General features: G+C 48.9%; 1 pseudogene; it reads left to right on the forward strand.

Moving 5' to 3' along the window:
- The window catches only part of LOC118207597, a 45,030-nt pseudogene that overhangs the window by 1,048 nt on the left and 16,918 nt on the right, over positions 1-27,064 (forward strand).

Raw genomic sequence — 27,064 nt, forward strand, 5'->3', positions numbered from 1 at the left:
ACACGGTGAGAACCGGCAACAATTACCACAGGCCTCGGTTGCTTTTTTAATTTTAGCTTACCGAACAAATAATGACTGCACTGCCGTGACTTCAGGATAACTTTCCATGAAATGGCAACGATTCTCGTTACGTTAGTATGTACTTGGGTTAGTTTGCTTGGTGTTTGTGTCCCAGCTTTCTAACTGCGATGGTGCCAACGTTGTACCGACAGCTAGCTAGAGCCGTATTTCATAGATTTGGCGTGATAAAAATACGGAATATCAGTCTATTACACTGAGTAACATACACCACCATTTCCCCAATGGCAATTAAAAAAATTAGATTCTATATAGTTAATGGTGGCATCCGGTTGACCTGAAGACATCATTGATTTAATGAATTATTTAGTTGGGTTTGATGAAAAGTGCATATCCCTATTAGCTAGTGATTGTAGATTTGCATTGAGAAATGGCGAGAATGGTCGTCCCTGAACGCATTCTGTTATTAATGGTATATGTTCATACGTATGTGATTACGGGAGAGACGAGGACAGAACAGAGTCCAAGTGGAAGGGCACTTATTTCCATACCCGCAGAACTGTGTGTGAGTGTGCAGTCCTCGGATCCTGTATTTTCCTGTTTAGAATGCATAGCTATAGACACTCGCACATAGCTATACCGTCTATGACAAAATATGAGATATCAGAACCCATGTAGACCCAGCTGCACCTCCATTTCAGTCTGTTCTCTGTATCCCATGTTTACTCTTGTCTCCTTAGCCATATTCTCAGTTGGTTCATTTTACAGGCAACAAAGAGCTTAATAAACTGTGGCCATCAAAAAAAGCATACTCTTTCTTTCTTGCATACTCATTTATTTTGCTGTTTTTCCTTCTTCTCACCCTGCTTTCTTCAAAACTTTATTTCTCTTTTAGTCCTCTGTAATTCTCCAGTTCTCCTTATCTCTCTGTCTTCGATCACTCTTGCATCTTTCTGTAAGCCACCTATTCTCTGCTTCTCTGCTCCGTGGGGGGGGGGGGTTTCCACTGTTTGTCTTTGCCCACCATAGATATCCCTGAATATTTCAAGGCTTCAGAACGAGACAGAGTGGGGTTGGGGGCAGGGGCGGGGGGGGGTTGGCTGCCTCTCAGATTAAATGAGTTGGATGGGACAAGGATGAGAAGAAAGCGAAGCTGAGACAAAGAATGAGAGAAGCAGAAAGCAGATGATCCCGAAGGGCAGAGAATGAGGGAGGGAATGAGAGAGAGAGAGTGTGTGTGAGGGAGGGAGGGAGAAGAAAAGCAAAAGATGGAGTCTGCAGTACAGCTGACAGCACATGACTCATTCCGGTGCCTTGCCTGGGCTACTGCACCCATCAGGGCTTTGAGTGGCACAGGGTATCCATGCTCCTTTCCACATTGTGTGTGTGTGTGTGTGTGTGAAAGAGAGAGAGATGTGCGGAGGGCTGAAGTTGTCCGCTGTGGTTGGTTAATGGATGTTAGTAGCTCACAGTCATGGCTGCAGGATTTTCCAGATGTCGTTTTGTGGAAGTGACTTTTGATCATTTTGGAAATGCAGCTGTGAATGCAAAAATGTTCCCTCTGCCTCAGAGAGACTGCAGATTGTGGTAACCTAGCAACCCCAAATGCCAGCATACCGAAAAATAACCTGGTTTTGAAAGAGCAAGCTGGCATTGTTCCCTGTTAATGTTGTACTTGCATGCTCACCTCTCCTTGTTTAATGAGCTGAGACAATCTCCTGTGAATTTAGCTCTGATTAGCCGATGGATGAAAATTACAAAAGCTCTCTCTCTCCATCTGTTTTCCCCCTTACATAAATGAGGAAGCAAACACAGATTGTACAGTTTGAAAAAAATATTTTCTCGTTTCAAAATTTCAAAAAGAGTGAGGCCATTTTTTAAAGTTATTTTACAGCATTAATATATTTCCCCTTTCTACAGCAAGCTTTTTATCCAATATATGATGTCTGCATCTGTGAGTTTTTATGAGTGCCTGTCAACTGCCAACATTGACGAAACATTACGAGGAATGTTGCCTGTCATTCACACATCCCATTGCTATAGTGCAGCCCGCAAGTATTTGGACAGTGACACATTTTTTTGTTGTTTTGGCTCTGTATTCCAGCACATTGTATTTGAAAAGAAATTATGCATATGAGGTTAAAGTGCATGCCATCAGATTTAAGCTTTTTATACATCGTCCCCCCCTCAATGGGACTAAAGCACCAGTACAGGAGAGGCATTTATGGTCACACAGAAGAGAAGCTGTTTATTCGTTATATTCTTATGTGCTTGGCAGCCTGGGTAAACAAACACAATGGGATGCCTTTGTTCTGTTTTTAGAATGATCAAGTGAAGTGCTTAATTAGTGCCGTAGACCCACAGTGTGTTGAGTAAACAAATGAGAGAGGGGCAGATGTCGGACAAAGGGATTCGGTGTACAGGGAGGGTGTGCAGGTCGGAAGAGAGGTTCGACTCGGAGCAGAACATCTCCCTGGGGAACCTTCATCGACTGGCCACTAATGTGTGTGATTACATCTGTCTGTACCGCGTCCTCTCGCACATCCTCCTTCCTTCTGCCGCTGCTCTCGCTCCACCGCAGTGCAGTGCCCCCCCATTCGCCGTCGCCGGGCGCCACGGACCACGCAGAAGTGTTCGGTTCGCCCTCGCCCTCGTCGGCTTTCTGCAGCGGCTCCCACCTCCGGCACACGCGTGTCAAACGCGTGCCGGAGCCGCCATTGCATCACGTCCTGCCCGCAAAGGAAGGAACGCCGGAGCAGCGCGCGGGGATCTGCGTGGGTGTCGCTCGCCGGAGTCCATGTTTACACCCGCGCTAGGGGGATCTGGGTTTGGAGAGGGGTGACAGGAATTAGAGACCTCAGTGCCCGTGTTGTTTTAACAGAGCCTCTGCAAATTAAGATAAGGTAATGAGCTGAAGTCCCTAAGCCCCCTGGCGCTCATGCGCATGTATCTTTTTGTCCACATGGATAGCAGAGCCAAAGCGGTGGGTGCCCACTTAACCTGTGGTGAGCTGTCAGAAACACAGCCACCGGAGGGGTGCGAAAGTCTGATTAGCTTAAAACATGAGCTCTCCTTCCCTTCTCTTGTCTTTTTCTTCATGCATACAGACTGACACCATCCACGTGATTGGGTCTCTGGGGAATGCTATCATATTTAATATATTCACCACTGACGGACTGGCTGACTGGCTGAATTTATCATAATAAGCAGTGGTTCGCTGCTCCCTAAATGGAAAAAGTGCAGGCTGGTCTTCCCTGCTAAGTCTATGCAGTGAAAGTGAAGATGCTTGCGGGTGAGAGCGGTGTGGAGTTATATAAGCAGAAACTAGAGCAGACTGAAATATCCTGAAGTGTCCTCCCTTTGAGAGAGGGAATCCGGGCGAGCGAGCCTCCCTGCAGTGTCCTCGCTCTCTCTCACTCTCTCTCTCGCCCAAGCTGCTGCGGCTCCTCTCTCCTCCCAGAAGCCTGCAGAGGAGCCGGGCTGATCTGCTCTGAAGCAGAGGGGGCCGCGCTGTAAAGCAGTCTGAAGTGATACTCTCGGACACTGAGAAGACATCAGTAGCATATCGATCGGTACATAGAGGATCCTGCCTGCAGTACGGCTTTGTAAGGGAACAGCTGTGGTGAATGGGGGCCGTGTCTTTAAGCAAGCAAAACTGGTAGTGTGCAGTAATGATGTTTGATTAATTGACTGGATATCCCTGCTGTCAGGTAGGAATTGATTGTTTTTTCATGGTGCGTTTGTGTTACTATGATTATTATAGTTAATGCCTCTTAATAACTCCAGGTGATGATTTTAGTATAGTAGCCAAACTTTGACTTTTGCTATTTCACTTTAATTTAGTTTGGGGCACTGAAATGGCAATACAGGAAAAGGTAGGTGGTAAGTGGATTTCGCACTGCTAAGAGAGTCTGTGTGTAGCCCGTACAAGCCTTTATATGGCAATACACCTGTATCGATAGCTTATTTCTCATTGTTTCATTTCCATCCTGGTTTATTATGTAGTATTCATTAAATGAAACTACTGTAGGGTATGTGCATGGGGGACTCGTACCTACAGAGCTCAGCACTGGGTCCTGGCCTTCAGTGTGAATCTGAAACCGCTCTGAAAATGTCCCACTTTTCTCAAGGGAATACTTTTCAGTTTCGTCTGCATGTTGTTTATTAGGATCCATAAGGATGTATACACACGTATAGTGCATGCAACACGTTTGGCTGCCTTTTCCTTTTATTAATCAGTTTAACAAACTGCGCTCTTTTTTGGAGCTAATTAGAAAGGCATCATTGCCTGATTAATGGCGGCACAGATGGTGCTTTTGTGCAGCCAGTAAATATGTATGAAAGATAAAAATAGTGATGAATTATATAACTTGCTTAAAACCTTACTTTAAGCATAGGCATACAGGCCACACAATGACCACATGCAGAAATGTTCAGATGGGGAAAATATTTTCAGGTGTCTGTAGGGATGCACAGTAATATTGGGGTCATGGTGGTGTTGAGTGATAACACTAGAAACACACTTATCAGTTTCGGCCTTGTGTGCTGATGTTCTGGCTGATATGATGATGCATACGTGCGCTACAGAGGCTACGTGTTTGATGCACTGATGATGCTGCAATTCTAGTGAAAATATCACGCACTAAAAGCAGCTTAAGCATTTAGCCATCCAACTTAGTCATCTTAAACTTTTATTTATTATATTTTCTTACATTTTTGCCAACAAAACATACAAATGAAGCTATACAGGGATTCAGTAGACTTATGCTGTCTGATAAATAATAATGTATAAAGGTTTCAATATTTTGTCATACTAATAATTTGTTTTATTTTTTTTTTCATAAGCTGACATCTATACTAATTTGTTTTTTCTATGATAGTGGAAACTTAATTAAAGTTTCCATTTGTGTAATATAAAATGGCGTTATTGGCATCAAGATCGGGTAATGCTCCAAGAATAATATTGGTTACTGATATCGGCCCCCGGGATGGCCATACAGGGCATCCCGAGGCTGGCTTGTATATAAAAGAACGCCTCAAATGAGAAATGGAAGTCTCCAATGCAAGTTGGAACCTTGAAGCGAACCTAGATCAGTGTTATGTGCTGTACGATTTGCATTGCGTCACGGTTTAAATGCACTTCTTCTGAAAAGTATGAATATTCATTGTAAGAGGTTTATTGCTCTGGAGCAGTACAGCTGCTCCTGGAGTCAGTTTGGAGCTGGTCCCAGAATCGCCTGCAGCCCAGCTCAGTATGTACCCCCCACCATTTCCCTCGTGTCTCAGAAATAAATTGGTGATCAAAGCTTTTCTTAGTTAATTGGATTTATTAATATATTAATTGCCACAGCTCTGCTCATTATAAATCTTAGCATGATCTTCTGAATGTTTGCATTATGCAAAGAATCGATTTGGTGACTTTCCTTTTGGTTCCATTTCTCCCTTCCGTGCTCTGTACACTGTCCTCCATTACGGCAGCTCTTAGTCTGCCTCATCATTTGCTCTCTGAGTGTGTGTGGGAACTGTGCCCCTCCCTCCTGTCTCCTTGGCCGTGCCACTAATGACAGTTTCAGTCAGGTATACAGAAGAGAGCACAGACCCCCCCGTGCCGCAGACAGTCATCTGTCATTACCGGAGCTGGCCCGGCCCTCTGTGGACCCCTGAGTGCTGGAGGCGGGGTCAGGCTCTGCGTCCCTCCCTCGGCCTCTCGGCCTTTCTCTGTGGACCCCTGAGTGCTGGAGGCGGGGTTAGGCTCTGCGTCCCTCCCCCGGCCTCTCGGCCTTTCTCTGTGGACCCCTGAGTGCTGGAGGCGGGGTCAGGCTCTGCGTCCCTCCCTCGGCCTCTCGGCCTTTCTCTGTGGACCCCTGAGTGCTGGAGGCGGGGTTAGGCTCTGCGTCCCTCCCTCGGCCTCTCGGCCTTTCTCTGTGGAAGCGCCGGGTCCCGTTGCCCGGGCTCTCAGGGGGATTGCGGTAAGAGGGCACGCCGTTGCCCTGAGCACTGAGAGGCTCGGGGAACTGTGTGGCTGAAGGAATGCGATGCCTTGGCGACAGACAGTTGCCCCCCCCCACCCCCCTCGCTAATGGTGTTGCGGTCTGCTCCTTCAGTCTGTGGGTTCAAGTCCAGGTGTGTCACTGCTCTTTCTTTGGACCCAGTGCTGCCTCTTCAGCCAGTACTGCTGTGCTTCTGATCCACTAATTAGGCTGAATTATGAGCTGTGTTTTTTCTCTCTGGGTAATGGAGTTTTCCATGCAGGTGAAGATATGAACACTTAAGGGGCAATTTAACACCAACTATGTGACTTTTGCAAGTGGAGCAGAAAGAAATGTCCTGTCTGTTGTGTTTTTTTCCCTCTTAAGTCAAGCTGAACAAGTGTCACTTTTAATGGCCATAAAGCACTTAAGATTCTTCAATTATGATAGAATTGACAGTTTGCCTTTGGTCCAAAAAGGAGATGGGTCCCCTTGAATGTCTACTATTTCAAGTATTTCAAAACCTCCAGAAACCCTATTTTGACTCTGTTTATTAGTTTAAAAAAATAATATGTATCTGTACAAATGTTTGTATGAGGTGGGTGGTTGTTAGTGGTCATTTATATTTGAGCTGAGGGATAACGGTCCTTCATAACTGAAGATTACTTGTGGCTAGGGTGCTGTTTATTTTTGATGAAGTGACAGATGATAGTATTGTGTTGGGGGGTTTTGTGGCTCAGTGCCCCCCCCCCCCCCCCCCCCAAAAATGGCAGCAGCTCTCTCTCAGGATTCTGCTCGGCTTGCTGTGCAGAAACAGCCCGGGCCCTGGCTAGCAGGTTAGCGTACGGGAGGACTGCTGCTAGGGCCAGCCAGCGATATTAAAAAGGGTGGGTGAAAGAAAGAGGGGGAATGACGGAGTGACGACGGCGCCTTGTCCCCGCAGGCCTGCCGAGGCCCACTGGGGGCGCTGGCCGGATGGATAGGATGAAGATCATCAAGCGGCGCCTGTCCATGTCACTGCGTAGCGCCAGGCCCGTGGACGACTCGCTGTCCGAGCTCGCCGAGCAGATGACCCTGGACGAGCCCGCCGCCGCCCGCGACAACGGTGAGTCCGCTCCGCGATGCACGCTCACGCCCACGCTCACGCCCGTCAGAAAGGCTTCAGCGGCGACCCGGAGTGGGCGTGTGGAGCTTTTCGCTAGGCCTGCTTTTGAGTTCTCAGGGTACCGTAAGCCCGTGACCATGGTTGACCAACTGTGACCACGGTCTCACGAACAAAAGCGCTGCGATGGTTTGTGAAAAGACCAATCTAGTAGATCCTTCATGATGAATTGTGGAAAATTTTACCAAAATGAAGATTGATGACTGACATGAGTGACAGTGTAGTATAATGAGTTGCTTCAGGGAAATGCTTCAGTGTATATTCAGCTGGATGCTATGTAGGAATGCAAGAAGTTGTGTAAATCGCTCAGCATAAGAGCTTCTGCTAAATGTACTTTAACAATAACATCATCATCATCATCTTCATCACCATCGCCACTGTCATCAGTGCAAGCACTGACCATTCATCCTAACACCTTCACTGCTGTGTGCTGGGCCATGAGGAGGAGGAGGAGGACGAAGAGGATTCATCGTTAGAGTGTAGCCGTGCGGGGGCCTAGCGTTCTCATACAGAGTGATGAGGCGGAGGCAGGTGTCCTTGCATGATTGTCTGAGTGTCTCTCCTGTCTGTTTACCCTGCTGCTCTTGCGTCGGCACTTAGATCCTCAAGGCTGGCGGTTGTGACAGAATAATTGGATATAATTTGCTCGTCCTGATGGTGTTTGTGACAGGAACGGCCCCACCCCGGGGGCATTGGAGTAAGCTCTGGAGATAGGAAGAGCGATTTGGGTTTTGGACGCTCTGTGAATGTGGGGCGACGGGAATCGCGGTGTTTTGGCCCTCTTCACCGAAAACGCCCTGCGTGTGGACTTGTTAGACATGACATCACCGCGTGCCCCTGTACCTTTCCCCTTTACGGTCCTGCTGAAGTGCTGACTGCTTTCCTTATGGTGCTATCAGCAGCTGTCGACTGTCAGATGGCGGAACTGTTTATCTCTACCTCTGTTTTATGGTCCTGTCCAAAGTGTGCTTGTGCAGTGCTCTCGTAAACAGCAGCGTTGGTGGCAGCGTCACCCTCTGGTGGTGATTGAAAGGCACTGCAGAGAACCTTTATGCTGGTGTGCCTATCTGAATGATTTTCCTGATGACAGACCTAGCAGGAGAAATCATTTCAAAGTGACATAGACGTAAGTTAATGGACCCCCCCCCCCCCGCCAAGCAGTTTGACCCGTCTGACTCCCAGAGAGAAGAAGAGAAATCAGACTGAGTGACTAAGCAGTAGCTTTTATTTGTTTCCTTATTTGCTTGCCAACTGTTTATTGTTGTCCTTTAATCTTGTCACCCTTGTTTGATTTTACAGTGCAGGCTATTGTTTTACAATTCATGCAGCTTTTGTATGCTGCAACCAGTTTTGTGTCTTTTTGTATTCATTATCTACTTTTTTTGCTACTTCGAAGTGGCTTGTGATAATAATGGCTTCATGAATGAAGAGAGATTGGTGCTGCTCCTAACACAGCCTGCAGAGTTAAGGGATATTTAACACTGCACTAAATTGAAATCTCCTTAGTCTTATCCTTATTCTCTCTCTCTCTCTCTCTCTCTCTCTCTCTCTCTCTCTCAGTTTAATAAAGCTGCTTAGCTTTAAAGTTGCAGAATATATCCCCTAAATCGGTCAGGGTGCTAATTGGAAGCGCAGTGAGAGATTGAGTGGATGGGTGCCCTTGCAGAAAGGGTGTGGCGGGTGGTCTCGGCTCAGATTTGGGACTCCTCCAGTAGTGCTGGATTGATATTCTGCTTCACTCTGAAAGGGCAAAGATGCTGAGTAATCAGCATTGTAGTGAGAGAGAGGAAAAACGCACACACACACACACACACGTGCACGCACAAACACGCACACACACACACACGCATGCACACACACACACACACAGATTATCAAATGTGAAGTGCTTCAGCAGTAATGTAATCCTTGTGGTTTTAATTCATGCTAGATGTGAAAGCTTAGCTACTTGAACTCTGTGAATGAAACGAGCAGAATCTTTAGAGCCCTGCAAGGCTTCATGTCCACGTCTCACATGGCAGGAGAAATTTGATTGGTTTGCTCGTTGGCACCATTACTTGGCTTTAACTGTTTCTGCACTCATCAGAAGAATCTCTCTCTCTTTTTCTTTGCTTGTTGTTTGCTTGTTTGGTTTTACATGATAAAGAAATGACTCTCAGCGCTCACTGGTTTATCTTCTCCTTTGTCACGGTCGTGTTCGGTAGCTCTGGCAGTTTAGCTCTCCGGAACCAGCGTTCTCACGCGAAGGCAGTGGTGCGGGGAGCTGTCTTATCAGCCAAAGTCATCTGAGATTGCGCTTGAGGGGGGGTTTGGAATCATGTGCTCCGATTCCAGCGCCCTCTTGGTCGCGTTGTCTGCAAAGCCAGGATTTTAGCTTCGTTAGGCAGTGCCTCGGCCGTGGCTCGCCATTAGCAGAATTCTGCCGCACTTGCGAAACTGCCGTTGTGTTGGGCGCGCTTGGTCTCCTTTGAGCGCTCTCCGGGTCGATGGTGTTGTTTTTGGCCTGGGCTGAGAGGCGCTCTCCAGCATGCCAGCCTGCTGTCGCCTGCAGACCCAGCCCACTCCAGAGCCCATCGAGAGGGCAGCCGGGGCCTGTGAAGTGGACGGGCCCTGCTCCCAGACTCTGTAATAGAGGCGTGTCACACCCAGCGAAGGGTGGGCCGTGCCGGCAGGTGCTGAGGTCGTCACGGAGATGAGCCCCACTGGGATTCCGGCTTGGTTTTGAAGGCTCATCTCATGTGACATCACTCTCTGATTTAACCCTTTGCGTCATGCCCAGTGTGTTAGGAAAAGTCACGGTTCACTTTCGGAGTATTTTTGCAATTGTTTCAGTGTGTTGACAGTTCATATGTGCACTGAAGGATGTTTTTTTAACTATACAAGCTGCCTTGGAGTAACTTGAAGGGTACTTTTCTTGCTTGGTTTAGAACACAAGCTCAGAATGCCTTACACCAGACACTGTAAAATCAGCAGGTCCTTAGAATCTTCTGTAAGTACCAAAATATCCCTCATTGCCCACACAAGCTGTCTGGGCCCACTGAGAACACGAAAACTGAAATAATCTAAAAAATAACAGAAAGTGAACTATGAGAGCACATGCATGGACATCATGATTACCTGTGCAGCTTGTGCTTCACTCACTCATGATTACCTGTGCAGCCTGTGCCTCACGTCCTCATGATTACCTATGCAGCCTGTGCCTCACATCCTCATGATTACCGCTGCAGCCTGTGCGTCTTATCCTCATTACCTGTGCTGCCTGTGCTTCACTCACTTATGATTGCCTGTGCAGCCTGTGCCTCATATCCTCATGATTACCCGTGCAGCCTGTGCTTCACATTATCATTACCTGTGCTGCCTGTGCCTCACATCCTCATTATTACCTGTGCTGCCTGTGCCTCTTGTCCTCATGATTACCTGTGCCGCCTGTGCCTCTTATCCTCATTATTACCTGTGCAGCCTGTGCCTCTTATCCTCATGATTACCTATGCAGCCTGTGCTTCACATTATCATTTCCTGTGCAGCCTATACCTCACATCCTCATTATTACCTGTGCAGCCTGTGCCTTTTATCCTCATTATTACCTGTGCAGCCTGTGCCTCTTATACTCATTATTACCTGTGCAGCCTGTGCCTCTTATCCTCATTATTACCTGTGCAGCCTGTGCCTCATATCCTCAGGTTGTTTCATTTGTGACCGGTGCTCCTTTCTCTTCCTTTATCTCTCTCTGTCTTCCCTGTCCTTTTTCATACCTCCGCCCCATCTCCTTTCTCTTGGCCTCCTTCACTCCTGTCCTCATCCCCTTGTCCTTTTATTATTCTTTCCCTTCCTTGTCTTTCCCTCCCTGTGTTTTTGCCCTCTCCCCCTTTCTCTCTCAGAGCCGATGGTGTGCCCCGCCCGCCCCCCTCCATCCCACAGCGCGCCCTCCTTCCTGCGTCACTACGCGGGTAACCTGGGGCGGGCGGCCCTGCACCGGGACCTCGGGGGGGGCGCTGGAGAGACCCTATCTCGCCCTGCAGAGGACCGGATCTCTCGGTGACTCTCTCTCTCTCTCTCTCTCTCATTCTCATTGTGTCTCTTTCTCTCCACTTCTCTCTCTCTCTCTCAAATTACTGCGTGACTTTGTGCCATTTATACAAATGAGTTATGGATTTATGACAGCATGTCTGGCGTTATTATAAGTTTTGAAAAAAGGCACGCTGTCGTTGTTATTGGCTGTAGTTCCGGTACTACTCTGGCTAAAAGCTTAGTTGTGGATTGAAGTCCCATTTTATCCGTCCCCGGTTCTGTCACACACGCATTTCATTTGCACAGAAGGTCCGCAGGACTGTAATTACTTCACTTCCTGTGCTGCGCTTTACTTCCTAACGTGCAGATGTGTTTGATCGCCTATACATCGCTAATCTCTCCCTCGCTCGTTCTCTCTCTCATTCATTGTCCATCTGCACTCTTTATCCTCATTTTTTCTCTCCCTCTCTCATCCTCCCGTCCATATGGTGCTCGCTTCCTGCGGATGTTGAATGTCTTCGTCCGCTGTGGTGTTGTCAGCGATGTCCCTCTCACACACAGCTCAGTGCAGTAGTCCTACAGTGGGACATTTCTGGAGTGACTTTGCTATCAGTCATTTTGTTTTGTAGCAGATCACAAGCCGACAGCACCTGTGTCATTTTCACATGTGTATCTGAATTTTAAATCGAGCTGCCTTAACTCAGCCTGCTATTCTGCCTACATAAGATTTGCTTGCTTTTCTGTGTGAACCAATGCAGATATAGATGTAAATTCAACAGACGTCATATAAAATGTTTCAGCCAGAGTAGTAATGGCATATCTGTGCAATTTCACATGGCACTGTGACATCATATGGGGTCTGCCTTGCAGCTGAAAAGACATCTTCTTTCCTCGTATTTCTGTTTTTGAATGCGGAGCGACGTTGGTTTGCTTTGAGTGGAAATCTCAGATTGCCTACCCCGTAGACTCAAAGACACCGCGTTCTCCAGCAAGATTCCGCGCTGTCAGTACGTCTCATCAGATGTTCGGTCACTGCAGGGTGAGAGCAGTGAAGGCGGGTGCTTCTGAATATTCATTATCGGGGAGATGGTTACTCTCAGTTCTGATTCAGATCGCTGTCAAAACCTGCTGAATCACCACAACCTAAAATACTTTAGAATCAGGTGCATTCCAGGACTGCCTGCCTGCCTGCCTGCCTGCCTATTCGCTCATGAATTTTTAATTGAATAAAAATAGTGATGCAGAGAAATATTTTTTTAGGAAGCTTAAGCCAGGACAGGAAGAATGAGTGCCAGGTCTTTTTTAATGAGAATGAAGTGCGGAAATGAACTGAAGAGCTCACCCCCCCCCATGCCTGCCCTAATTTTCCCACACAGTGTCCGAGCTCCTGCTTAAGCTGCCTGCTGTGGAGGCCTGTTTCCTGGATCCATTTTGTGTATCGACTGAAGAGAAAAAAGAATGGTTTGGAAACCTGCTGCAGAGGACGCGTACTGAGCATGCGCATTGAGGCTGCCTGACATTCAGGGAAGCATATAATAGGAAATTATTTAGCTTCTGTTCAAAAAAAATATTTGTAACATCTGTTCAATGCTGTTTGTGACTTGGTGGCACAGGTAACTACAGGCTGTGGTGGCACCACTGCTCACATCTCAAAAGTACGCTGCCGCGTCTTATGTTTCAGTGTTCTTGACTAGTTTTTGTTGCGCTGGCAGAAATGATTGCTTGCTACTTGAAAGTGAGGGCGGAAAGGCAATTTGTGGGCTTGGCGCTGAAGGGAGATTCCTGCAAGGCCACTGAAGTTACGGATTTCAGCTGAGAGGGGAGAGCCGGGGTAAAGACCTGGGCTGAAGAGCGCTTCACGGACTTCTACAGGAAGTGTGTAGTGTGGCAGCACCCCAAACAGGGAAAAAGGCAAGACCAGTCGCAGTGTCTGAGCCACACAGGTTAATCAGACGGCTTAATGTGTCATGCCTTGTCAATAAGTAACAGGCTGTACCTTCCTCCCCCGCCGTGCTGGATGAGTAAGTGCATGACAGGTTTAGGGATAGGCTGAGCTTAGCTCATGTGTGTGCCCAGGCTATGTGACTCACCGCGTGGAGGATGCCTCTTCCCCTGCTTTCCATGGGCAGACGCCTGTGGGCGCGAGCGTGTGTAGCGCCGCGGAGGGGCGGTCCGTGCGGCTGAGGACACGGCGCGCCGGGGCCTGGCGGAACACGCCGGCGCGTGGGAGGCCGCGCGGGCGTGCCCAGCTCAGGACGCACACCCCGCTCTGCGTTTCGGGAACCTCTCAGGGGCTTCGGTGTCTTGAGAGGTTTGTTTGTCAGGCCTCTTGAAACCGGTTGTGGTTGAATCATAGACCGTAGGGGTTGAACAGTCACTTGGGGTTGTCTCCAGGGTGAGTGACATAATTATTAAAATATGAAGCTTTCTGAACCTTATCTTGTCTTTCATTCACACGAGACCATCGGAAAGCAGTGAGGGGAACAAGGGTAGGATTGAGGAGAGAGGAAAAGAGAGGAGAGTAAAAGAGGAGGAAGGTGCGAGTGCCCGCTCCGGTGTGTCGGAGTTGGGGGAGTGGGGGCAGACCTTTGTGAAGGAGGTTTGAGGGTCAGCAGGAGGAGGAGGAGGTGCTGTCGGTGGAGGAGGCCTGCGCTGTGGCTGCTGCTGACTCACCCTGCCCTCCCTCCGCAGTCCGCTCACGTCCACAGCTAATGGATCAGCATGATGGTGCTATCCCCCCCCCCCCCCCCCCCCCCCCCCGGCCACTTCCTCGCCGAGCTCCTAATTAAGACGCTTTTCATTCTTTTAAGTACTCAAGACTGGAAACATTAGTCAGAAATGTATTTTTACTGAAGTGATTTATGCATTTTTATTTGCTCCTTTCATGTGGAGACGTGTTTTATGGTCTTCGTGTATTTACGGTCAGTTGTTGCTAGCCTTCCGTGTGCGGTCACACGGTCACAGAAGGAGACCGTGCTGACGGTGTGCTGTGAGTCCGTCAGTCAGGCCCGGTCCGTAGGGTCTTAATGTAATGCCGTGGAGCTGAGCCATGCGCTGCATTAAGCTGCTGCTCCCTGATGGATTTCATATTCATCCAGCCGAGTGCCACTCTGGTAATGCAGTCGCCCTGGTGCTGTAAGGAGCCTGCTGTGTGAGCTGGGCGGGGCCCTGTCCGGAGCACCCGGCTCACACGCGCGTCCCCGCGGCCCCCGCCGTGGCTGATGCCTAAGCGAAATGCGGCTCTACAGGTCCATGCTGCTGCACAGAGTCTGTGCAGGTCCACGCTGCTGCACAGTGTCTGTGCAGGTCCGTACTGATGCACAGTGTCTGCAGGTCCACGCTGCTGCACAGTGTCTGTGCAGGTCCATGCTGCTGCACAGTGTCTGTGCAGGTCCACGCTACGGCACAGAGTCTGCAGGTCCGCACTGCTGCACAGAGTCTGCAGGTCCATGCTGCTGCGCAGTCTCTGCTGCACAGTGTCTGCAGGTCCACACTGCTGCACAGTCTCTGCTGCACAGTGTCTGTGCAGGTCCACACTGCTGCACAGTGTCTGCAGGTCCATACTGATGCACAGTGTCTGCAGGTCCATGCTGCTGCGCAGTCTCTGCTGCACATTGTCTGCAGGTCCATGCTGCTGCGCAGTCTCTGCTGCACAGGGTCTCCCTCCTGTTGCTGGGCAGACCCGGGGCTCCAGCTGGCAGCTGCACACTGAACAGGTTTGTAAAGTGAGAGGTATTCCCTTCAGCCCTCCGCCTCTGAAGCCTCTCTCTCTCTCTCTCTCTCTCTCTCAGAGCAGGATTACTCATCAGTCTCATTGTGCAGGAGGGGGAGACAGAGGACAGAGCAGGGTGGATCATATTTCCTTCTAAGTAGTTTTTATGATTAATGGTATATTAGTAATTGGAGACAGGCCAAACTAAAAGGTGGAGTGTTTGAATTTGATTCAGGAATAGGTAGGATAGGTTTATTTTGTTGTACATTTTAGAAGTCTGCATATTTTTTTAATGTGTATAAATTGTAGGTTGGTAAGGAATTCATATTTTTGCAAAGCACAAGTACATGGAGATGTGCAGTTAGATTCATTTCTCCAATTTTTGAATGTAAATCCAGCATGGTATTAGAATTAATATATTTTTGGCAAATTTTTGCCAAAAGAAGTAGCAGAACTAGCAGACAATCATTGACAATCATAAAGACATGACAGTGTGATATCTACTGCACAGTTGACAGGCAGTTGAAGTTTTAGTTAAGCTACCTCACTTGTGAAGTCAAGTAATCCCTATCCCTTGGCAAACAACTTCACTCAAAGGCAGCAGTAACAATAAAGCAGGAACTCGGTTCAGAAATGTTTCGGATAAAAATACTGCGGACGGGTAAATTATTTAACATCTTTCTGATAAGATTTATTCTGATACCTTCTGAGCTAATCAGCTACATTCATGTGTATGCAAATCAAAAGCACATATTACAAGCTGTATTGGATCTAATTCAATATAAAATGCTTCTGCAAACATGATGGACACAGTGGTAGGAAGACTATTAAGTATATTTTTGGGTAATTAGGTGTTTCAGCTTGATTGACTCCAGTACCTTATTTTTATATAGCTGCTTTGAAATAGGTTGGACAGAATGTTGTCCTACCTCATTTTATTTATTTAATTATAAACATCATTTGTTGTCAGCAGTTGTAATAACCTTATTCCAGTAAATAATAATAATCAAAAGTTAAACAGAATACATTTACAAAATGAGATATTAACCATATTCTTACTAGTATAATTTTTTTGAATTTTTTGGGGTTTATTGGGGAGAGAGTGCTGTGTGGAAAGTGCTGATCCCAATCCGAAGGCTATGCTATTTAAATCCCAGCCTCTCTAAGCCCCGCCCATCTTCCCTGTAGCAGACGCAGGAAGAGACGCATGCCTGCACTGCAGTGTGTGTGCCTGTGAGATCTCATTCTGTAGTACGATATCGATCTAGGATAGCATGCTGCTTCTATTTCCTTCAGCGTGAACTTGTTACTGGTTTAAATTTTTAATGATAATCATGCTTTTTATGGTGAGTGGAAGGCCAGCTCGGCATCTTTGTGCCGGGTCCGAATGGCTATTCTGTGTATCTGTAGAGGTGATGGCAGGAACCTGCCAGGGAGAACGAGAGAGCGAGAGGGAGAGAGCGAGAAAGAAAGAGCGAGAGAGAGGGAGAGGAGGGGAGAGAGCAAGAGATGTGTCTGGCTGACTGTGTGTGTGTGTGTATGCACGTGTATATCTGGACATATCTGTGTGTGAGTGTGTGTGTATATGTGTGTGTGTGTGTATGTGTGCGTGTGTGTGTGAGTGTCTGAATGTATAACTGTCACGGTCATGTGTTTGCCAGCGCATTTGAGACTGAGGCTGCTGTTGCTGTGGGATTCTCCCCCCTCTGCTGCCTCTGTAATTGAATAATGAGATTGAGGCCTCATCCTCAGACGCAGATAAAGGGTTTAGAGGTAATTAGTGCGGCCGCGACGCTCTCCTCTCCGCTGTTACGGGGATTTCTGCCTTCAGCTGGGCTAATCGCTCCGGCCCAGGCCTGCGTTAGCTACGGGCCGCCCCGATGCGCTGGGTACAGACGGGCTTGTTTCTGACACGGGCAGTCCATGTTAGCCCCGTGAGCGTGCAGCCATTGTGATGGTGTGAAGCAGGGGGAGGGGAAAGAGGGAGGGAGGGAGGGAGGAGGGGTTGGGAGAAAGCACAGAATGAAATGTAATAAAAGAAAAGATGGAGACCGACGGAGGGAAGGTTGCACTTGAAGGTGTGGGTTGTTTTTGTCCTTGTCCACCACACATGCAAACGTGCACACACACACACACAGAAATTGAAGTGACAGATGAGAAATGGTGTGTGTGTGTGTCCATGCTAGGCTGGCAGGTTTTTTTGATGAATTGCTGTAAATAACTCCATCCCTGAGCTTGAGGCTGTAAATTGAATCAAAACCTTTTACTGGCTGTGGGGAGGTGTGTGTGTGCACGTGCACGTGTGTGAGTGCATGTGTGAGCTCAGAACAGTCCCGACTCACAAGCTAAAAGCTCACACTGCCCAGACCCAGAGTGCCGTTTAGGAGTCCCTCCCAGTGGCTACTTCCCTCAGTCATTAGAGAATATCCTTACTATCTTTATGAGCTTAATAAACTGGACATTAGGCTTATAGTGTGCTATAGCATGATAGCCATTGCTCCTATGCTTATGCATACACACACATACGTATAGCCTGTACCTGTCAGATTACATTTCATATGCATCTATTTTTAAGCCTGATGGATTTCTACAAATGTGAAGGTTGTGCAGGTAATGCAGGTGTAATAATAAACGATTGGTTATCTGTCAGCAGGTTTAGTAAGCATGTTTGAGTTGATCCATTCTGGCATGATCTAGTGTACTCCCCTGTCCTCCTGTCCCCCACTGGTGTCCCAGGGGGGCTGAAGACTTCATTAAACCTGACCCTGAGTGACCCTCTCTAGGGCTTTCTGGCTTAGTCCATATCCATTTGTATCTTTCTCTCACAAAATAACATGAAGATCGAACTGAATATGGGTATTCATATTGGATTCACTAGTCTACCATGTAATTGCTGTTTTGTCTAAAAGCAGGCACTCAATGTTCGCAGGATAATGAATGGCATGTTGAAATTACTTGTTTCTGTGTTTTGAACACTAGTGACCTTTTCATTCAGCTCATCAGATAAATAGCCAGAAGAATGTAGCAGGAAGCTGCATTAAAAGGCTTCTTTCTTTCTGGGCAAGCAGTTACTCTGTCCTCACGATTAAGGCAGTAGGTGTGTGTGTGTGTGCGTGTCTGTGCATGTGTGTGTGATGTTCATGGGACAGGAAGGTAGCACAGAGTCTTGTTTTTCTGTTTCTTTGAAGCTGTCCTTTGAAGCTTATTGATAAATCATTGGTGCATCCAGCAAAGCACTGTGGCTGGTCTTGTCAGATGACATGCATTGCAGTTGTCCATGGCTCAATTAAATCGGGAGCTGCATGTGTGCGTGCACTCTGGGTGCATTTGTGCACATATGCGTGCGTGCTTTTCAGCCGCATGCATTCCAGTTGCGTGTGTGCATGCGTACCAGCTGCGTGCTTAAATTCCGACTGTATACATCCACATGCTTAAGGTGGTCTGCACATTGTGGCATTGCTGATTGGTCGGGTGGGTATGGGGGGGTGTGAGTGACTGATTGCTTCATAACAGCCATCATGGGATCTGCTTGCTTCGTAACGACCTCTCTCTGCCCAGCCCAGTTTATTTCCGCGGCGGATTTCCCTCCATTCGCGGTCGGGGATGGGGTAGTGCGATCGATCGCACGGTGAGCCTGTGTGTGTCAGGCAGGGCGAGCGTGCACCCAAGCACGGACACGGACACGAGCACACTCTGCTCCATCCTCGGCTTTTTCACTCATGGTGGGGCTCAGCTCTGCTGATAGGGCTTGTATGTTTGCCAAGCGGCACTCTGGGATTGCTGGAGTACTCAAACACAGAGACGTGCGCTGTCATACTCACATGTACATGTGTACATTCTCATACGTGTGCACCCTCAAGCGTGCAGACGCAGGTGAGGAGCAGCCATTAGTTCCCTGGGCTCCCTTGTGTGTTCCTTAGCCATTCCATTATGGTGCTATCAGTAGACTCTTGTGATCAGTGTGTTACATAGGGCACCAGTAGACTCTTGTGATCAGTGTGTTACATAGGGCACCAGTAGACCCTTTGATCAGTGTGTTACATAGGGCACCAGTAGACCCTTGTGATCAGTGTGTTACATAGGGCACCAGTAGACCCTTGTGATCAGTGTGTTACATAGGGCACCAGTAGACCCTTGTGATCAGTGTGTTACATAGGGCACCAGTAGACCCTTTGATCAGTATGTTACATAGGGCACCAGTAGACCCTTGTGATCAGTGTGTTACATAGGGCACCAGTAGACCCTTGGGCATCGGTCTCCAGTAGATATCGAGCCTAGACAACAGAGGAATTCAACTCATTAACACGAACATTCCAGAACAGAGGGACTATTTATTTATTTATTTATTTATTGATTAGTTTGTTTATTTGTTTAATGAATTCAAGGTTATCCTTTCACACAAACCAGATGACCCCTTGTTTCCTTGACTCAAGCCGTGGGCTTTGGCATTCACCCTGGCTTCCAGCTCATTTCTGTCTTCTCTGTTCCACTGGCCGATAGGGTACCAGCAGCCTGGAGGTCAGGGGTCTTTGGCTCGCAGGCTTTCCCCAGGCCTGTGTGTGATGTGTTTGGAAGGCTATTTCTCATCAGTGTTGTTTTGGGTATTGAAACCCGATGGAAATACCCCTGCAGGATTGGCTAATGCGTCTGTGGTGTCGGTATTAAAATGGACAGCGGGAGTTGCGGCGGTGTTTTGGCCACGCGTGCGCCCTGCCGTTTGCGCTGACTGAGAGAAAGCGTGTGCACCCCCCCCCCCCCCCCCCCCCCCCCCCTTCGCATGCCTGTGCGTACGTGTGCTGCATGCCGATGGGGCCGTGTGATCGTTCACGCGTGAGGAAGGGTCTCCGTGGGTCCCCTGCACTCCCGCGGGGACACCGTCCCGCTCCCGCATTATTGGGGAGGGGGATCAGGGCACTGAAGGGTTAATTACACCTCCGTCGCTCTGTGGTCTCCTCTGCCGGTCTCATGCCTGGGATAAATAATGGCCTGTGTTCCCTGCCCCTGGGGGAGGAGAGAGAGGGGAAAAGAGAGGGGAGGTACTCTGAGATTTGCATAGAGAGGCGGGATGGAGGGAGAGAGGGAGGGAGGGAGGGAGGGAGGCAGAGGGAGGGTTGGGGACAGCAGGTGCTCCTGTAGAGCTGCACTGCCGGTTTCTGCCAGGACTGGCTGCACCTCTCTGTCCTGCTTAAGTGGAGGTAGGGAGAGACGCCGGGGAAGAACTGCAGGGAAGGTTTGTCCTCTGCGCAGAGGAGAAGAGGAGAGAGGGATGGGAGAGAGGGGGAATCTCTTTGGAGAAAGGGGGAGTGAGAAGGCGTGATCTGCCGCGGCGCGAGACGGAGAGGGGGAGAGAGAGAGAGAGAGAGAGAGAGAGATTAATCTCAGCGTTTCATGTCTGGGAACAGGCAGCCCAGACAATAGAGACAGAGGGAGAGAGAGCGTGTGCGGAGCAACAAACAGAGCTGCGGGAGGGAGTGGCTGACCGAGGGAGAGAGAGAGAGGAGAGGGCGCTGGGATCGGACGAGACGCTCGCCTGCTGAATAATATCAGGAGAGAAGAGGACACAAAAGAGCGAGAGATCAGAGGGAGGGAGCTCACAGTGACAGGACAGGAACTTAGAGGCTGGGCAGGAAAGAAATAAGGAGGGCGAACAGAAAGCAGAGCCTACTGGAGAGAGAGAGAGAGAGCCGGAGGATGAGAGGGCTGTAGATCGTATCAGCATGCTCACTGTTGGGGTGGTGTGAGGGGGGAGAGGGAGAAGAGAGAGGGGGGAGAGGGGGGCTCTGGCAGATCTGAGATCTTCTGTGGGAGGACCGCCGATCTTAACGCAGACTTTGCGGTGCGGCCCGTGTGTAACTGCTGGGAGAGAGTGCCCGGGCAGTGCTGTGTGTTTGTCTGTGTGTTACAGGCTGTCTTTCAGGCTGTGTGTTACACGCTGTGTGTTACAGGCTGTCTTTCAGGCTGTGTGTCTGTCTGTGTGTCACAGGCTGTCTTTCAGGCTGTGTGTTACAGGCTGTGTGTTACAGGCTGTCTTTCAGGCTGTGTGTTACACGCTGTGTGTCACAGACTGTCTTTCAGGCTGTGTGTTACAGGCTGTGTGTGTACAGTGCTGTCAGCACCTGTGTACCTCCACTGTGCTGGCCTTCCTGAGTCAGCACACTGTTTCTGACTGCAGCTGCACAGCCAACACAAAGAGGAAGAACAAGAGAGAGGGACAGAGCGAGAGAGCGAGAGAGAGAGAGAGGTAGAGCAAGGGGCACGCTCACTGTAATTAGTGTGTGTCAGATTTCCCCCTGGGACGTTACCTGTTCTGAGGAGTTGTTAGTGTGTAGTTTTCAGGCTCAGGACGCGGGCCTGGTTTGTGTGACCTGGGGGCAGGGAGAGGGAGAGTGTGTTTCTGACAGAAGCCCACAGAAAGGGGGGAGGCTGTGCTAGAGCAGGCTGAAGTGGCAGCAGGACTCGGGGCCGGGGTGGTAAGTGCGTGAGGTAAAGTGGTGCGGCCGTTCTCAAGTGTTTTCTTTTGTTCGATCCAAGGAGCCCCTCGGGCCGCTCGCGTTTTTGGCGGCTGTCTGCTGCCGGTTGTCTTTCTGACTCGAGCCCTTCGGCGGCGACGGTGGCCGTCTCGCCCCCCCGCGGCGCGCCGTCCGCCGGGTCCCCCCACGCGGCCAGGATGGGGGACGGCGCCCGGGAGCCCCAGCGGCTCTCTCCGTTCCGCATGCTGAAGATTCTGGAAACGTGCCGGCCCCCGGGCAATCGCATCGGTGAGTCCGGGTCCCTGGCCCCGCGTCCCCCCCTCTCCCCCCCCCCAGCGGGAGCTGGCCGCGGCGGGGGCGGAGCCTGAAAGTCTCGCGGACCAAATGCGCACTTCTGATATTCATGGGATCAAAAGGATTTTGAGTTCAGTTTCCAGTGATTTCAGCTGCGACCGTAGTTCTGATCGGGGGGAAAAGATGGTTGCTATGGTTTCGCTGCCCTTGGGTAGTGGAAAAACTTAAAAGGGAGACAAAAGATAAGGAAAGGTAAATATGGTTATGCAATGATTTGGAAGTGGAAACACTACTACTACGGGTCACATTACATGATTACATGGGCAAACAGTGGTTGCTATGGTTACAGTGCAGTTTCTGGATAATGTTGGCCACTGAAATTGGATTGGGGATTATGATTAAATGAAAAATGGCCTAGTTCATGTTATTCAGCTTTCAATAATTCAGCATGGGGAAAAATCAGTAACTATGCTTCCACTTTATTTTGTGACTGGGAACACAGGACATCAACTGATGCAGTTGTTGAGAACTTCTCTTGCTTATGGAATGTATCCTGTGAGAATGTAAGAGAGAGTGCAGACCAGTTTGTGGCTCTCCTGGATTCGATTTTTGGGTTCATTTCACTTTGTGGTACACAGTACAAGTGCAATATATCATACATAATATCCACCCCCTGGGTTTGGAGCCTGTTGTGATTTTTCTTGTTGTGGCTCTTTTTAGGTGTGAGATATTGCTGCAGTGTCACTCTAGGTGTAGGTATGGCTAGTGTGGATTAGTTTAACAAAAGGAATTCTGATTTTCTGGAAGAAATGATTGTGATTTTTATATTTTATTTTATTTAATTCATTCATTCATTTATTTATTTGGTATAAAGCCATGTACTGGTGAACTCAGATGTTTTCTGCCCCATTGTTGACAAAATGGGAGATGGTAATCTGAGTTCCAACATCAGCTGGTTTACATATAGAAGTGCTACTTGTTTAAAAAGCAATGCTGACTGGGGACATTGAGCCAAGTAACAATATCCAGGTTTGTGCGTGCTCAGGCGCTCGTGTGTGTGCGTGTGTGTGCTCAGGCGTTTGTGTGTGCGTGCTCAGGTGTTTGTGTGTGCGTGCTCAGGCGCTCGTGTGTGCGTGCTCAGGTGTTTGTGTGTGCGTGCTCAGGTGTTCGTGTGTGCGTGCTCAGGTGTTTGTGTGTGCGTGCTCAGGTGTTCGTGTGTGTGTGTGCTCAGGCGCTCGTGTGTGTGTGCTCAGGCGCTCGTGTGTGCGTGCTCAGGCGCTCGTGTGTGCGTGTTGGCGTGTTTATTAAACAGTACCGGTGACTGCGCTGGCAGGGCTGCGTGTTGCGGAACTCCTCTGTTGACTGAGTAAACAGGCCTGTGGCCGGTGGGGGCCCGGGTGCCTTCTCCTCCCGGAGCCCAGAGTCTTATTCCCTCCCCGGGTGGAGCCGGCTTGTTCCCGGGAGACGGGACCCGCGGGTGTGTGAGAATGCGGCGGCCGCCTCTGGCACGCGCGGCGCGGCGGGCCTGTGGACGACCGCGTGGCTCTCTCTCTCTCTCTCTCGCTCGCGAGCGTGTCATCGGCGCGGCTCACTTCCTGCTGCCTTTGCCCTTGAGAACGGTGAGGAGGAAGGCAGGCTGGGAGGGGTGAGGGTAAATGAGCACACTGCCGGGTTCACACTTATGAGCGTTTGGGAGTACTGACTCTAACAGGGCTGTGTAATGGTAACATGGCTGTCTAACTGTAACAGGGCTGTCTAACCGTAACAGGGCTGTCTGACTGTAACAGGGCTGTTTAACTGTAACAGGGCTGTCTGACTGTAGCAGGGCTGTCTAACTGTAACAGGGCTGTTCAGTGGTCTTAGGGATGTGCACACTGGAAAGGACCTTGTAGTAATCAGATCAGACCTGATGGATGGCTTGGATGTGTTGTCCATCTTTACCAACAGCCTGGCTTAATTCTTCTGTCACCACTGCTCTGGATGCTTATTGATTCCTTCTCTTTTTTTTCACAGCCGTCTCAATTATCCTGTGCTCCCCCATATCTCATATAGCCTGGGCTTCATCTAGCCTTTTTACGTAACAGTTTCTTCATTGAACCCTGTAGCAGCGCTCAATTAAATGCAGGCTTGATTAAAAACATAACGACTGGGCCGTCTAAGGGATGCTTAAATAATTCAGTGACTTAGGCCCAATCACAGCTGCCGTGACGTGCTGCTGTAAAAGGAGTCCTGGTTCAGGAGTACTATTACTGACATGCAGCCGAAACCTCAGGAGAAAACCTGAGACAGGCTGCGGGTAAAGCGACCCCCCCCCCCCCCCCCCCCCCCCCCAGTTTGTTACATCAATCCTGGACACTTTACGAGGGGGAGACCCACTCGGCATGCTGGGTAGTATAGATCCGTTGACCTCATCATCTCGCCCGGCGGTGCCGGGGAGCTTTACGGCCTGGCTGTGACCCCCCCGCCCGGCCTGTGGTACAGTCCGCTGCTCGGGCTGTGGAGTGGGAGAGTGGCCTGTGCTCCAAAGCTGAAATTCATTCATTTTAAATGTGGCTCAGCATTCAACGGACAAATACAGTTAGTCTGTCTATCTGTCATCTTGTAATTTCAGGCAGTCTCAGAGTTCAATTTTTCATGTCTTTTTTTCTTTTTGCTAATTCCATTGCTGTGTTCTTGTGTGGTCATTACATGCTCCTTCTTATATCCAGTGAACAAATCCCTTACAAAATGTGGAAGAACAAATGCATTTTATTTAAAAAACAGCCTTCCCCCCTCCGTATAGAGCTGTCATTATTTTAGTCTTTGATGTCGTCAGACAAGGTCACTTGGAGAGCATGGTGGTTGTTACAGCAGGTGACTGCTGTGTGCTGTTCATCTCCTGCCAAAAGGCATTGACGTCGGGAGGATCTGTTTACAGTATATAATGTCCTTACCACACTTAGCATGTTTCTAATTACAGCAGAAGCACACTGCTGTGTGCTCTTTCAAACTGCTTTTGATGTAGGAGCGATCAGAAATTGAATCTCAGTTTTTCATCTTTTGACTCTGTGATTTTGTCGGTTTTTCTAGCAGTACAAGGATTTGACAAGGCTTTGTTATTCCAGCTTTTTGAAAGAATGTCTTTTTAATGCAGGAAGCGTACATTTCAGCCGTGTTCCATGTCCCTATTCTAACTCTTCATCTCTTATGAAAATTGGCCTGAGAGGGTGGTTTGAAGGTTAATGCCTCTCTCATTTTGCAGATCTCTTATGGATGTCATTAGCTAATGGTATTAAGACATAAATTAAACACTTTTCACCAAAGGCACTGGCTTGTCTGAGTCCTTCTCAGTCCTTGCCTCCACAAAGCTTTCCCATATACTGTATGCACATAACTCTGCCTCTGCGCTTCTGAAACCGTGTGTGTGTGTGTGTGTGTGTGGTGTAGGTGTCGTCCATGAGAATGTGAAGATGGGCTCAGACGGTGAGAGTGACCAGGCATCCGGCACGTCCTCCGACGAGGTCCAGAGCCCCGTCCGGGTCCGCATGAGGAACAACAACCACCGGCGCATATCCAATGAGGTACTGAATGCCTACATTACCCACACTGCACTGAACGCCTACATTATCCACACTGCACTGAGTTTTTACATTACCTGCACTGCACTGAATTTTTACATTAACTTCTCTACACAGAACTAACTATACTGCGCAGAATGTCTACATTAGCCAGACAAAATTCACACGATTCCAGATTGCCTACATAAATTATTTTGAGAGAAAAATAATCCCACAGTTGGCAGGAAAAGAAATAAGGTGTGAAAGGGTTTGAAGTTTTGTGCGACACCATTTATTTGTGTGTGCATGCATTGCATCTGCGTGCTTGTGTAAGTGTTTATGTAAATTGGTTGACTGTGTAAAAGTACATTTGCATGAGAGCGCATGCATGTGTGTGTTTCTGTTTTCATGTGTGCGTGTGTGTTTGCGAGCGTGTTGTGTGTCTGTGCATTTGCATGCGTACGTGTGTCTGTGTGCCTGTGTCTGTGTGCATGTGCGTTTGCGAGCGTGCGTGTGTCTGCGTGGGTGTGTCAGTGTGCGTGCGTCTGTGTTTGTGTGCTTGTGCGTTTTCAATCGTGAGTGTGTTTTTGTGCGTGTGTCTGTGTCTGTGTCTGTGTGCGTGTGTCTGTGTCAGTGTGCGTGTGTCTGTGCGTGTGCGTGTGTCTGTGCGTGTGCGTGGCAGTTGAAATGTGAACGCAGCAGTGTTGCAGGAAGAGCCTGTGGACACACAGCCGGCTGCAGCCATCTCTTACCCAGAGCCACTCAAGCTGAAACCGGATTAGCCTTCTAATCTAAATGCTGCTTGTCAGGGAGGGAGGGAGGGAGGGACGGAGAGAGAGAGGGCGAGGGAGAGAGAGAGGAGGAAAATACTATTTCCTCTCAGCAAGCGTGGACAGCTTCCCTCCCCCCATCTGCATCTCCTCCTTTCCCTTTCCCCTCCCTCTTTCTCCTCTCCACCGTGTGTCTGGTGTTCAGCGTGCCTGATGCTCCTCTCCCTGCCTCTGTGTGGGTGCTGGTGCTCTGTGCTGCCTGTGCGGGGTACATTAGAGCGGGGTGCTTCAGTACGCTGTTCGCTGTTGTGGGTTGCATGGCACAGGAGAATAATGAAGGTGCTGTTGGAGGTTCCCCGTACTGTGAGTACTGTCCACTCTGCCTGGGCAGGCTGAGGGAGAACTGGGCTGCCTGGTGTGTCTGTTTGTGTTTGTGTGTGTGTGTGTGTGTGCATATATGTGTGTGCACATGTGTGTGTGTGTGTGTGTGTGTGTGTGTGTGTGTGTGTGTGCCCCCGCATGCATTTTGTGCATGTTTGCATCCATTCTGTGTGTGTACATGCATGCATGCATTGCTGTTAGTGTATGTTATTCGGGGAGGGGGTTTTGGTTGTAATTTCCATTCGCTTGACATTGTAGGATTTCTAATTTTCTTTACAGTAACAGCTCTCTCTGACACAATAACAGACACACACTTGTTATTCATCCACACATTCTTGTCCTCATAAACACACATTCATGCGTACACTTCTTCTCTCTTTGACGTACACAAACATATTAAGCAGCAGGAAGTCAGGGAAATATGATTCCTGGGGCGTTCCTGGGTCTTATCCAGGATGTGCCCCCGTGGATACAGGGCTTAATTGGCAGCTTGCCTATGGCTGGGTCCATGTGAGAATGTGGTGGGAGTGGCTACCTACAGGAATCATTGTGCATGATGGGAGATGCAGTACAATATGATGCAGTGGCATAAGGCCCAGCTGCACTTAGAATAATAATGTTTTTATAATACAGCAATACTAATTTGTACTTAACCAGCAGTCATAACAAAATAGTAGCCTCCTTTCCCATCACACATTTTTTCTGGTCTTCAATGTGGATTTATTGATTGGCTCAAAATACCCA

Source organism: Anguilla anguilla, chromosome 11, assembly GCF_013347855.1.
Source record: "Anguilla anguilla isolate fAngAng1 chromosome 11, fAngAng1.pri, whole genome shotgun sequence".
Lineage (NCBI taxonomy): Eukaryota > Metazoa > Chordata > Actinopteri > Anguilliformes > Anguillidae > Anguilla > Anguilla anguilla.